The 14,301-nt window shown below is 45.6% G+C and overlaps 1 protein-coding gene across 1 annotated transcript in view; it reads right to left on the bottom strand.

Moving 5' to 3' along the window:
* Positions 1-949: 949 nt before the first annotated feature.
* Positions 950-14,301, bottom strand: part of LOC309794850 (zinc finger protein 416-like) — a gene marked incomplete at its 5' end in the record, with an annotated part of 36,427 nt that continues 23,075 nt past the window's right edge. Inside the window, 2 exons of the mRNA XM_082606720.1 lie at positions 950-1,527; positions 7,183-9,757. The remainder of the gene's footprint in view (positions 1,528-7,182; positions 9,758-14,301) is intronic.

Here is a 14,301-nt window from a genome sequence, read left to right as displayed (position 1 = left end):
GCTCCTATGTTGGGTGCATAAATATTTATAATTGTTATATCTTCTTCTTGGATTGATCCCTTGATCATTATGTAGTGTTCTTCCTTATCTCTTGTAACAGTCTTTAAAGTCTATTTTATCTTTTATGAGTACTGCTACTCCAGCTTTCTTGTGATTTCCGTTTGCATGGAATCTCTTTTTCCATCCTCTCACTTTCAGTCTGTATGTATCCCTAGGTCTGAAGTGGGTTTCTTATAGACAGCACATATAAGGGTCTTGTTTTGGTATACATTCAGCTAATCTTTGTCTTTTGGTTGGAGCATTTAATCCATTTATATTCAAGGTAATTACTGATATGTATGTCCCTATTACCATTTTCTTAATTGATTTGCATTTGTTTTTGTGGGTCTTTTTCTTCTCTTGTGTTTCCTGCTTAGAGAAGTTCCTTTAGCATTTGTCGTGAAGCTGGTTTGGTGGTGCTGAATTCTCATGGCTTTTGCTTGTCTGTAAAGCTTTTGATTTCTCCATGGAATCTGAATGAGATCCTTGCTGGGTAGAGTAATCTTGGTTACAGGTTTTCCCCTTTCATCATTTAAAATATGTCCTGCCAGTCCCTTCTGGCTTGCAGAGTTTCTGCTGAAAGATCAGCTGTTAACCTTATGGGGATTCCCTTGTATGTTATTTGTTGCTTTTCTCTTGCTGTTTTTAATATTTTTTCTTTGTATTTAATTTTTGATAGTTTGATTAATATGTGTCTCGGCATGTTTCTCTTTGGGTTTATCCTGTATGGGACTCTCTGAACTTCCTGGACTTGAATGACTATTTTCTTTTCCACGTTAGGGAAGTTTTCAACTATAATCTCTTCAAATATTTCCTCAGACCCTTTCTTTTTCTCTTCCTCTTCTGGGACCACTATAATTCGAATGTTGGTGAGTTTAATGTTGTCCCAATGGTCTCTGAGACTGTCCTCAATTCTTTTCATTCTTTTTTCTTTATTCTGCTCTGGGGCAGTTATTTCCACTATCTTATCTTCCAGGTCACTTATCCGTTCTTCTGCCTCAGTTATTCTACTATTGATTCTAGAGCATTTTAAATTTCAGTTATTGTGTTATCACTGTTTGTTTGCTCTTTAGTTCCTCTAGATCCTTGTTAAATGTTTCTTGTATTTTCTCCATTCTGTTTCCGAGATTTTGGATCATCTTTACTGTCAGTACTCTGAATTCTTTTTCAGGTAGGCTGCCTATTCTGTTTTCATTTACTTGGTATTGTAGGTTTTTACCTTGCTCTTTCGTCTGCCACTTTTTTTTTTTTTTTTTACGGGTGGGGCTGTATTCCTGTCTTACTGGTTGTTTGGCCTGAGGCTTCCAGCACTGGAGTTAGCAGGCAGTTAGATAGAACCGGGTCTTGGTGCCAAGATGAGGACCTCCAGGAGGCCTCACTCTGATTAATATTCCCTGGGGTCTGAGGTTCTCTGTTAGTCCAGTGGTTTGGAGTCGAAGATCCCACCACAGGAGCTTGGGTCTGACCTCTGGCCTGGGAACAAAAATCCTGCAAGCCACGTGGTGAAGCAAAAAAACAAAACAAATCACAAAAAATTAAAAACAAAATAAAATTAGAAAGATAAAAATATATTGGGGGCTTCCCTGATGGTGCAGTGGTTGAGAGTCTGCCTGCCGATGCAGGGGACGCAGGTTCGTGCCCCGGTCCGGGAGGATCCCACATGCCACGGAGCGGCTGCACCCGTGAGCCATGGCTGCTGAGCCTGCGGGTCTGGAGCCTGTGCTCCACAATGGGAGAGGCCACAACAGTGAGAGGCCCGCCTACAGCAAAAAAAAAAAAATTATATATATATGTATATGTAAAAAAAATAATTGAAACTGCAATAAGGTAAAACAAAACCACAACAGAAAAAAAAAGCCAAAAGCAGCAGAACAGTAACAAAGTATAAAAAATAAAATTAGAAGAATAAAAGATTAGAAAAAATATATAAAGGGATCAACATCAGTGAATCAACAAGGTAGAACAGAACCCCAATCTAAAAGAGGAAAAAAAAAAAAAGCCTTGGCTACAGGGTGGTGTGGCTGGTGTGGAGTGTAGGCAGAGGTGGAACTCAGGCAGGGGCAGGGTTTAGGGTGGGGCAGGACCTAGGTGGGTGGGTGGGGTGACGTTTGAGTGTGAGGCGGAGCCTAGGCACAGGACCCAGGCAGCCAGAAAAGGCCTTGGGGGCAGAGCCCAGGTAGAGCGACATTCAAGTGTGTGGCGGGGCCTCTGCTTAGCACCTGCCCAGAAGTGGAGAGGCAGCCTACAGAGTGTGGAGTTCTGGAATTTGGAGGTAAGGCCCTCAGCGAGGGTGTGTGGGTGGGGTTTAGGCCCAGTGTGTTAGAGGGGGTCTCTGAGTATAGAGGTAGGCCCTGGGGGTGTAGGGGCAGGGCTTGGGTCTGTGGGCAGTAGGGAGGCTCTGAGGGCAGAGGATTAGGCCTGGGAGCCCAACAGGCTCCCCGGTGCCTAAGTGGACAGGGAAATCACTGCCCGTGTTCCCTTCTGTTCCTCCGCAAACCCCCATGTCTCCCCCAGGGTCTCCCACATTCCTGCTGGACCCCAACCATGGGTGTAGGAACTCCTCCCCTCCCACAACCACCCCTCAGGGGGTGCCAGTTCTGTAGGTCCAGCCTGTACTTTTGCTCCCCCTTCCCTCCCTCCCACTCCCTTCGGACCTGTGTGGCTGGAGGGGGCCTCTGTGAGCAGAGTATCAGGACCAGGAACTCAGCAGGCTCCTGGGGGCCCAAGAGGGCAGGGGAAACCTGGCCACGCTCCGTTTTTTTAAAAATTTTATTCATTTTTGGCTGTGTTGGGTCTTCATTTCTGTGCAAGGGCTTTCTCTAGTTGTGGTGAGCAGGGGCCACTCTTCATCACGGTGCGCAGGCCTCTCACTATCATGGCCTCTCTTGTTGCGGAGCACAGGCTCCAGACGCGCAGGCTCAGTAGTGTGGCTCACGGGCCTAGTTGCTCCGTGGCATGTGGGACCTTCCCAGACCAGGGCTCGAACCCGTGTCCCCTGCATTGGCAGGCAGATTCTCAACCACTGCGCCACCAGGGAAGTCCCATGCTCCCTTTTGATGCTCTGCCCTCCCAACGGTCCCCCAATCTCCCCCATTGGGAACAGGATACCTTCTCCCCCAGCCACCCCTCAGGGTCGCCAGTACAGGCCCACCTCCTCTTCTCCTCACCCCTCACTCCCCTGCCACGCCCCATGTCCTACCCAGTCGCTGGGGGTCCCTCCCATCCCGTTAGGTGTCCAAGGTCCCCCACCGGTGCCTGGTAGGTGCCCTAGTTGTGCAGAGATGCGAATTCTGCATCAACCTAGTCTGAAATCTTGACTCCTGTCCCAAGTCATATTGTTGTCTGCACTTCTTTATTATCTGAAGATCATCTCAGGTCAGGTGTCTGTTCAGATCTTTACCCATTCTGAATGTAGCTGTTTGGTTTCTCATTCCTTTCACAAACTGAGTAAAATTTTAACTGATATATGTTTGGGAAATATATATTTCTCTCAGTGTGTGGCTTCTCTTTTTGCTTGGGGAGGAAGGTAATTCACAGAAAATAATAACACATGCATCAGGTGTTACTGCTGTTTGTTTCCTCTTGTGGAGGGCTCTTGTTCCAAATCCTGCTTCATGAGCTATGTGACCAGACCCGTGGCTGCCCTCATACTGTCTACACCTTAAAAGAATCAAGAGATCTTCAATACATCTGTGCCTCCACAAAGGGGAGCAGAACAGGACACCCCGAAATATGGAATGTCAATGGACCCCACAGCTTAACATAATTATTTAAAAAATAAACACCTCAAAATAGAAGGCTCAGACCTCCCACTTTCAAATGTTCTGAACAGAACCCCAAGAAATGAAACACAGTGAAACTGGCATAAGGAGGTATATTGAGATGAATGGAACTCAAAGGATCTCCCAGAAGTAAACCCATCAGTTTGTAAGGAATAGTCGAGAGACCCCAGCAAGAACACACACATCTCTGGTGTGTTAGCTGAAGATAAAAGCTGCCAGGGATCTAGAGCAGTGAAAGGACAGTCACTCTAACAACAACAAGAAAAAGACCTAGAATATGGAACATCATGACCCTAAAAGAGGAAACTGGACTCCTTCCCCACCCCAAACAAGATGAAAAGTCACAATCTTCCTCCCCATTTTTCCTCTGCTGGGGCCTCTGAGACAGACCTCCCTGCCCCCAGTAACCCCAACCAGCAGCCCATCAGGAAACATCCCCCCACCCCACCATTTCCTCACCTTTCCCTACCAGGCCAGACGTCCCAGCAGGTCTAGAGGAAACCTAGCTAACCTCCATATAGATGCAGCTCTGCATTTTCCCGAAGCCAAAGCCCTGGCCTGTCTTGGAGAGACCTAACGCCTGTGAGCTGTGCACAAGGCCAAGCCTGTGGGCAGAAGAGGAAGATCCCGCACTGGTGAGAGAGGCTGGTTTGTCACCCTCCTCTGGCCAACTGGGAAAATGCAGGGGGCACCCACTCCCACTACAGTGGAGGCTGAAATTTTTGCAGGCAGTCCCGCTCAATGCACCACACTCTCCAAGTTCCAAGGGATGGAGGCCAATATCCCAGGTCTTCTGGAACCCTAATCATAGGACAGTTAGGAACCACGTGCCACAAAACGAATGTAGATACAGACTTTATGACTCACACTAAAAGTCACTCCAAATTGTCTGCAGGCAAATTGAAAATATACAAAAAACCATAAAAAATTACACAGAATGACAGAGAAGAATCTCGGCATGTCCATGGGTCTCATCACGTCCATCATGAGCTGTGAGTTTCAACACACATCGTGAAGAGCCCTCACACAAAAGGAAACAAAAAGTGACAACAATTACTTTACTAAATGAAAATTTCTCCATGCTGAAATACCTTATGCCGAAAGCCAGAAGACAAGCCACAAACTGGAAGAAAAAACTTATTTGCCAAACACAGATTGGATAAAGAAATTTTCCTCAGAGAAGACAGAGAACTAGAAAAAAAAACAGCTCGATTCAAGATAAGTCAAGATCTGAAGAGACACTGGGCCTATGAAGATATGCAGACAATACATAAGTGGACAGAAATATGATCCAGATTGGACCTTATGAGGAATGCAAAATTACAACCACAAGACAGCACTACACACCTCTGAGTCCTGCTAACCTCCTCCCGAAATGATGATACCCATCTCTGGAGAATGGGGAACAACAGCAACTCTCCTGCTAACCTCCTCCCGAAATGATGATACCCATCTCTGGAGAATGGGGAACAACAGCAACTCTCCTTTCTTGCTGATGAAACCCATATAACAGCCCACAGAGACACCACTGGCTACCATTTGCCAAAGCCAAAATAGTCTAACACCTGCACACCACCAGGCAGGTCTGCCAGCATTCACACTATTGATTTGAAAACCCGTAACCAAATGAAAACAAAATGTTTTGCACAGAAGCTCCACTCATACTGTCTACACCTTAATGGAATCAAGAGGTCTTCAATACATGTGTGCCTCAGCAAAGGGGAGCAGAACAGGACACCCCGAAATATGGAATGTCAATGGACCCCACAGCTTAACATAATTATTTAAAAAATAAACACCTCAAAATAGAAGGCTCAGACCTCCCACTTTCAAATGTTCTGAACAGAACCCCAAGAAATGAAACACAGTGAAACTGGCATAAGGAGGTATATTGAGATGAATGGAATTCAAAGGATCTCCCAGAAATAAACCCATCTGTCTGTAAGGAATAGTCGAGAGACCCCAGCAAGAACACACACATCTCTGGTGTGTTAGCTGAAGACAAAAGCTGCCAGGGACCTAGAGCAGTGAAAGGACAGTCACCCTAACAACCAGAAAAAGACCTAGAATATGGAACATCATGACCCTAAAAGAGGACACTGGACTCCTTCCCCACCCCAAACAAGACGAAAAGTCACAATCTTCCTCCCCATTTTTCCTCTGCTGGGGCCTCTGAGACAGACCTCCCTGCCCCCAGTAACCCCAACCAGCAGCCCGTCAGGAAACATCCCCCCGCCCCACCATTTCCTCACCTTTCCCTATCAGGCCAGACGTCCCAGCAGGTCTAGAGGAAACCTAGCTAACCTCCATATGGATGCAGCTCTGCATTTTCCCGAAGCCAAAGCCCTGGCCTGTCTTGGAGAGACCTAACGCCTGTGAGCTGTGCACAAGGCCAAGCCTGTGGGCAGAAGAGGAAGATCCCGCACTGGTGAGAGAGGCTGGTTTGTCACCCTCCTCTGGCCAACTGGGAAAATGCAGGGGGCACCCACTCCCACTACAGTGGAGGCTGAAGTTTTTGCAGGCAGTCCCGCTCAATGCACCACACTCTCCAAGTTCCAAGGGATGGAGGCCAATATCCCAGGACTTCTGGAATCCTAATCATAGGACAGTTAGGAACCACGTGCCACGAAACGAATGTAGGCACAGACTTTACGACTCACGCTAAAAGTCACTCCAAATTGTCTGCATGCAAATTGAAAATATACAAAAAACCATAAAAAATTACAGAGGATGACAGAGAAGAATATTGGCATGGCCATGGGTCTCATCACGTCCATCATGAGCTGTGATTTTCAACACACATCATGAAGAGCCCTCACACTAGAGAAAACAAAAAGTAACAATTACCTGTTTTTTTGTGTGTTTTTTTTTGCGGTACATGGGCCTCTCGCTGTTGTGGCCTCTCCCGTTGTGGAGCACAGGTTCCAGACACGCAGGCTCAGCGGCCATGGCTTATGGGCCCAGCTGCTCCGCGGCATGTGGGATCTTCCCAGACCAGGGCATGAACCCGTGTCCCCTGCACCGGCAGGCGGACTCTCAACCGCTGCACCACCAGGGAAGCCCAACAATTACTTTTTTAAATGAAAATTTCTCCATGCTGAAATACCTTATGCCCAAAGCCGGAAAACAAGCCACAAACTGGAAGAAAAAACATATTTGCCAAACACAGATCAAAGATAAATAATTTTTCCTCAGAGTAGACAAAGAACTTGAAAACAAAAGCTCCATTCAAGGTAAGTCAAGATATGAAGAGACACTTGGCCTACAAAGGTATACAGATATTACATCAGTGGACAGAAATATGATCCCGATCGGATTTATGAGGAATGCAAAATTACAACCACAAGACAGCAGTACGCACCTCTTAGTCCTGCTAACCTCCCGAGATCATGATACCCATCACTGGAGGATGAGGAACAACAGCAACTCTCCTTTCTTGCTGATGAAACCCATATTACAGCCCATAGAGACACCACTGGGTAGCATTTGCCAAAGCCAAAATAGGCTAACACCTGCAGACCACCTCGTAGGCCTCCAAGTGTTCACGCAGTTGCTTTGAAAACCTGTATACAAACAAAAACAAAAACAATGTCTTGCTCGGAAGTTCCACTCATGCTGTCTACACCTTAAAGGAATCAAGAGGTCTTCAATATATGTGTGCCTCCGCAAAGGGGAGGGGAGTGTACATATCAGCAAAGGGGAGAAGAGAACCCCCCGAAATATGGAATGTCAACAGACCCCACAGCTCTACCAGAGTTATTAAAAAAAACCCAAAAACCTCAAGATTGAAGGCTCAGACCTACCACTTTCAAATGCTCTGAACACAGCCCCTGGTAAATGAAACACGGTGAAACTGGCATGAGGATATATACTGAGATGAATGGAATTGAAAGGTGATCCCAGAAATAAATCCATCGGTCTGTGGGGAAGAGTCGAGAGACCCCAGGAAGAACACACACGTCCCTGGTGTCTTAGCTGAAGACAATGCTGCCAGGGACCTAGAGTAGTGAAAGGACAGTCATGCTAACAAAATAAAAAGACCTAAAATATGGTACATCATGAACCTAAAAGAGGGCACCAGACTCCTTCCCCACCCCACACAAGACTGACTAAAATTCACAATTTTCCTCCCCCATTTATTCCTCTGCTGGGACCTCTGAGATGGACCTCCCTGCCCCCAGTGCCCCCAACCAGCAGCCCCCGTCAGGAAACATCTTCCCCTCATTTCCTCACCTTTCCCTACCAGGCCAGCACCTTCCAGCAGGTCCAGAGGAAACTTAGCTACCCTCCATGTGGATGCAGCTCCACATTTTCCCAAAGAAAATCGACACAGCCATGTGTCTGGTCATGTCAGTCACAAGCTGTAATTTTCAACACACACCCTGAAGAGCCCTCACACAAGAGGAAACAAAAAGCAACAACATGTACTTTATTAAATGAACATTTCTCCTCGCTGACATACCTTAATCTGAAAGCCAAAAGTGCAGCCACAAAAAAATGGAGGTAATGAATACAAAAAAAAAAAAAAAAGAAAACCTTGAAACTGGCAGAGAAAAATATTTGCTGAATACACATGGGATAAAGAATATTTACTTACATAAGACATAGAACTAGAAAAGCATCAACTACACTCAAAATACATAAACATCTGAATAGACAGGATGGGCAACACCTGCAGATCTGGGGAAAGGGCCAAAGAGTGTCTGCTTTTCGAGTGTGTGCTCCTGTGTGGAAGATAGTGACAAACCTGCCAGACAGGGCTGGAATGTGCAAAAGAGTCTGGGGCATTGATGCCATGGATTGAAATAAATTCAGTGGACTCCCCGATTTCGTGGACATCTTTCCAGGACAGTTAAGAGCACAGATGGGCACTCACTAGGCAGGGATGTTTCAGTGGTCGGCCATGCAGTGATTCAATTGGAGGTGGTGAGCCTGGATGTAGAGGGTCCTGTTGGGAAACTCCTGGGACATTCCTGTAAGACAAAGTTGAGTCCTGCGCCAGGGCAATGGTTGTGAGGCTGGGTCATTGGGAAGAGGCAGTACAGACATTCTAGTGGCAGAATCAAGCACCGGGAGTTAGTTGTAGGCGGGACGGCAGGGAAGGAGTCCCGTCTATACTCAGATGTCTGGCTCAGACAACTGGACTTAACACTGCACCAACTGGCACACTGGAAGTAGATGGGTCACAAAGCAGGTGCGGACAGATGAGGAGCAGTTCAGTGATGGGTGTCAGACACGTTGTGAAAGCCCCGGTGGAATACAGCTGTGCTCGTCTGAACTCTGACTCCTGGGTCATTCTGCCTGCCCAGTTTTGTACATCACACCTCGTCAGTTTTAAAACACACATCCTTTTTCACTTCTCTGAAATCAGGATTTTTTAAATGACTGTGTGACATGGTTTAGTGGGTAGTGTACTTTTTTAGAGGTACATAAAATAGTGGTTCTTCTTATAATGGATGAAATCTTGGCTTTGGTGAAATACAATAATGTCTATCAAACTCAGAAGAAAATAATACATGAATGTCTCTCCTTATGTCCTAAATTTTACCGTGTTCCAAAAAGATCTGAAGTACCCTTTCAACATAAAGCGACAGGACAGGACAATTTCTGTAAAAAGACAAAATCCACACCTGGGATCGAATATTGGAAAGAATCCTCAGAAGGCCCTTCTCTCCCACAGGAGGGGTTATTGGTTGACTGTGTTTACAGCTCAAATAAAAACAACAGAATGGGAATTCCCTGATGGTCCAGTGGTTAAGAGTTGGCCTTTTCACACTTTCACTGCTGTGGCCCGGGTTCAATCCGTGGTCAGGGAACTAAGATCCCAGAAGACTTTTGGCACAGCCAAAATAAAAACAAAAAACACAGAAGGACAAACAAGCTTCCAGAAGCTCCCAATCCTAAGAACTAAAACCCAAACCAGGAGACAGAATAATCTAGAAAAAAAAAATAACAGGAATAAATTGACTTTCAGACAGCACAGAGATGGGTGTGGCCTGGAGGTCTCAGGAATGGCATCTTTTAAAAAGAGTGGATTTGGTGGAGACTTAAGAGCTTCATTGCTGCTCTTTCCAAAAAGAATGTGATGAAAGACAAGGCCCACTAATATCTTAGTGATACTGTTCAAGGGCTTCATACATCTTCACTGAAGAACTGAACAAACATCTCCTGGGACACACAACATTCTGAAAGAACAGCCTCTATGCTTTCTAGCCTGTTCGGTGGCACAGCACGCAGCTGGGTCCACACTCGCATTGGGAGAAGCCAGGCTGCTGCGACATGCAGGAAGCAGAGCCTCTGACTCACTGAAAGTAGTGGGTACTTCCACACTGGGGTTCACAATGCAGACCATGTGGCTGCCTGCCTCCTCCACACAGGAGCAAAACAAGGGCTCCAAGACGTCAGCATCGGAAACCCCAAGGGCTTTACTTCAACTCTCTTCTGAAACTTTGCCTCTTCCCACCCATCACTGAATGCCAAGTCACCCCTTTCCTTTCCACAGCTCTGACCTTTTCCAGCTTCTGTAACCAGGCTCTACTTGGGGCTAATAAGAATAGCAATAGGTGGCGCAGTGGTTAAGAATCCGCCTGCCAATTCAGGGGACATGGGTTCAAGCCCTGGTCCAGGAAGATCCCAAATGCCGCGGAGCAACTAAGCCCATGCGCCACAACGACTGAGCCTGCACTCTAGAGCCCGTGAGCCACAACTACTGAGCCTGCAAGCTACAACTACTGAAGCCCGTGTGTCTAGAGTCTGTGCTCCACAACAAGAGAAGCCACCACAATAAGAAGCCCACGCACCACAACAAAGAGTAGCCCCCGCTCGCTGCAACTACAGAAAGCCTGTGTGCATCAACGAACACCAAACACAGCCAAAAATAAATATTAAAAAAAATAAGTAAAAGAATAGCAATAAGTATGGAAGTGTTCATACTAACAGCTACAATTTTTGAGAACCTGCCACGTGCCATGCTTTGTTTATACACTCTCATTTGATTCTCACACAAATTCCTTGGGAGCATGAATCCCATTTTCTTAATGAAATCCTGGACAGTGAAGGTAGAAAAATATGGTTCCTATGCATCAGCTTAAAGAAAAATATCTTCTTTAAGTCAGAAGTGGGGGGAGGTGGTATATTTGTTATATTATTCCTTATATGCCTATGTTTCCACAGCCAATTTCTTTTCATTAATAGAAAAATGAGCCTGAAGTTTACCACTCAGCCTAAAAATACCACCACTACCAACACCAAGAGAATAGCAGGAAGAGGTGCCGCTGGCCGTTTGTACCCCCACACCCTGAGATGCCTTCACCTGGTTTATTATGACTACTTAAAGGCTGCACCTGAGGGAGAAACAGAGAAATAATAAGCAAAAGGACCAGATTCAGGAAACTCTTGTTCTACAAATACATGTGGCCAGAGGTCTTTAAACTGTTAGGCACAAACTCTTATTAAAAATAACGGTGCCAAAAAAAAAAAAACAAAAGCGTGGGGCTTCCCTGGTGGAGCAGTGGTTGAGAGTCCGCCTGCCAATGCAGGGGACACGGGTTCATGCCCCGGTCCGGGAAGATCCCACATGCCACGGAGCGGCTGGGCCCATGAGCCATGGCTGCTGGGCCTGCGCGTCCGGAGCCTGTGCTCCGCAACGGGAGAGGCCACAGCAGTGAGAGGCCCACGTACTGCAAAAAAAAAAAAAAAACAATGGTGCCAGAGAAGGATGTCAGCTCACCTCCTCTCACTAAAACACCAAAATCACAACTAACTGCTGTGATCACAACACAGCAAATAACAACAGAAAAACAATGGAACCTACCAAAAAAATTATCCTACATCCAAAGACACAGAAGAAACCACAATGAGATGGTAGGAGGGGCTCAATTGTGATAAAAATCCAATCCCATACCCACCAGGTGGGCAAAGCACAAACTGGAAAATAATAATATCGAAGAGGTTCCCCCACAGCAGTGAAAGTTCTGAGCTCCACATCAGGCTCCCCAGCTTGGAGGTGTGGCATCTGGAGCAGGAGTCCCCAGAGTATCTGGCTTTAAAGACCAGTGGGGTTTGATCGCAGGAACTCCACAGGACTTTGGGAAACAGAAACTCCACTCTTGGAGAGAGCATACATACCCTAGGCCAGACCTACCTGGTGGTATTGGAGAGTCTCCTATAGAGGTGGGGGGTGACTGTGGCTCAATGCAGGGACAAAGACACTGGTGGTGGTAGTTCTGGGGGATTCTCATTGGCATGAGCCCTCCTGGAGGCTGCTGTTTTCTCACCAAGACCTGGCCCTACCCAACCTATAGGCTCCAGTGCTGGGACTCCTCAGACCAAACCAACAGGGCAGGAACACATCCGCATCCATCAGCAGATAGGCTGCCTAAAGTCTTCCTGAGCTCACTGCTTCCCACTAAATACACCCCTTGACACGGCCCTGGCCACCAGAGGGACAAGACCCAGATCCATCCACCAGTGGGCACGAACGAGTTCCTCCCACCAGAAAGCCTGCACAAGCTTCTTAGACCAGCCTCATCCTCTAAGGGGTAGACACGAGAAGCAAGAACTACAACCATGCAGCCTGCAGAACGGAGACCACAATCACAGAAAGTTAGACAAAATGAGACGGCAGAGGAATATATCCCAAACGAAGGAACAAGATAAAGCCCCAGAAGAACAACTAAGTGAAGTGGAGAGATACTTGATATATCCAAAAAAGTATTCAGAGTAAAGACAGTAAAGATGATCCAAGATCTTACAAAAAGAATGGAGGCACAGACTGAGAAGACAAAAGAAATGATTAACAGAGCTAGAAGATCTAAACAAACAGAGATGAACAATAAGATAACTAAAGTGAAAAATACACTAGACAGAATCGACAGCAGAATAAATGAGTCAGAAGAAAGGCTGGAATGAGCTGGAAGACAGAATGGTGGAAATCTCTGCCATGGAACAGAATAAAGAAAAAGGAATGAAAAGAAATGAGGACAGTATAAAAGACCTCTGGGACAACATTAAACACACCAACATTCACATTGTACGGCTCCCAGAAGGAGAAGAGAGAAAGGACCTGAGAAAATATTTGAAAAGATAATAGCTGAAAACTTCCCTAACATGGGAAAGGAAGCAGTCACCCAACTCCAGGAAGTGCAGAGAGCCCCAGTCAAGATAAACCAAAGGAGGAACATGCTGAGACACATAGTAGTCAAACTGACAAAAATTAAAGACAAAGATAAAAAAAGCAACAAGGGAAAAGCAACAAATAACATACAATGGAATTCCTATAAGGTATCAGCTAATTTTTCAACGGAAACTCTGCAGGCCAGAAGGTACTAGAACCATATACTGAAAGTGATGAAAGGGAAGAAACTACAACCAAGAATACTCTACCCAGCAATCTCATTCAGATTTGAAGGAGAAATCAAAAGCTTTACAGACAAGCAAAAGCTAAGAGAATTCAGCAGCACTGGACCAGCTTTGCAGCAAATGCTAAAGGAACTTCTGTAGGTGGAGAAAAAAAGAACAGGAAAGAAAAAGGCCACAACTAGAAACAAGAAAATTACGAATGGAAAAACTCACGGGTAAAGGCAAACATACAGAAAAAGTAGGAAAGCAACCAAACACAAATACAATATCAAAACCAGCAATCATGAGGAGAGTACAAATGCAGGATACTGGAGATGCATTTGAAATGAAAAGAGCAGCAACTTAAAACGATCTTGTTTATATAGACTGCTTTATCAAATCTCATGGTAATCACAAACCAAAAATCTACAATAGATACACACACCAAAAAAAAAAAAAAAAAAAAGGAATCCAAAACACAACATTAAAGTTAGTCATCAAATCACAAGAGAAGAGGGAGTTCCCTGGCTATCCAGTGGTTAGGACTCAGCGCTTTCACTGCTGTGGGCCCAGGTTCAATCTCTGGTCAGTGAACTAAGATCCTGCAAGCCACACAGGACAACCAAAAAAAAAAAAAAAAAAAAGTCTCAGTAAATCAGAAGAGAAGAGAACAAAAGAGGAAGGGGAGAAAAAAGACCTACAAAAACAAATCCAAAACAATTACGAAAACAGCAATAAGAACATACATATTGATAATTACCTTAAATGTAAACAGATTAAATGCTCCAACCAAAAGACACAGACTGGCTGAATGGGTACAAAAATAAGACCAGTATATAGGCTGTCTACAAGAGAGCCACTGCAGATCTAGGGACACCTACAGACTGAAAGTGAGGAGATTGAAAAGGGTATTCCATGCAAATGGAAATCAAAAGAGGGCTGGAATAGCAATACTCATATCAGACAAAACAGATGTTAAAATAGACTGTTACAAGAGTCAAAAGGGGTTTGAAATTCTGCGCAGGCCTAACGGCTCGCGGAACAGCTACTGGGAGTGAGACCGCTGGTGCTTGCAGGTGGTTGCTGCACTCGGGCCTGCGTGGAGCGGGTCGGGGCCTCGAAACCCGCCTGCTTGGAGCAT

Source organism: Mesoplodon mirus (assembly GCF_964341445.2).
Source record: "Mesoplodon mirus genome assembly, chromosome: 19".
Classification (NCBI taxonomy): domain Eukaryota; kingdom Metazoa; phylum Chordata; class Mammalia; order Artiodactyla; family Ziphiidae; genus Mesoplodon; species Mesoplodon mirus.
Note: the sequence above shows the minus strand (reverse complement) of the source record. Positions and strands in the feature narration are given on the sequence as shown.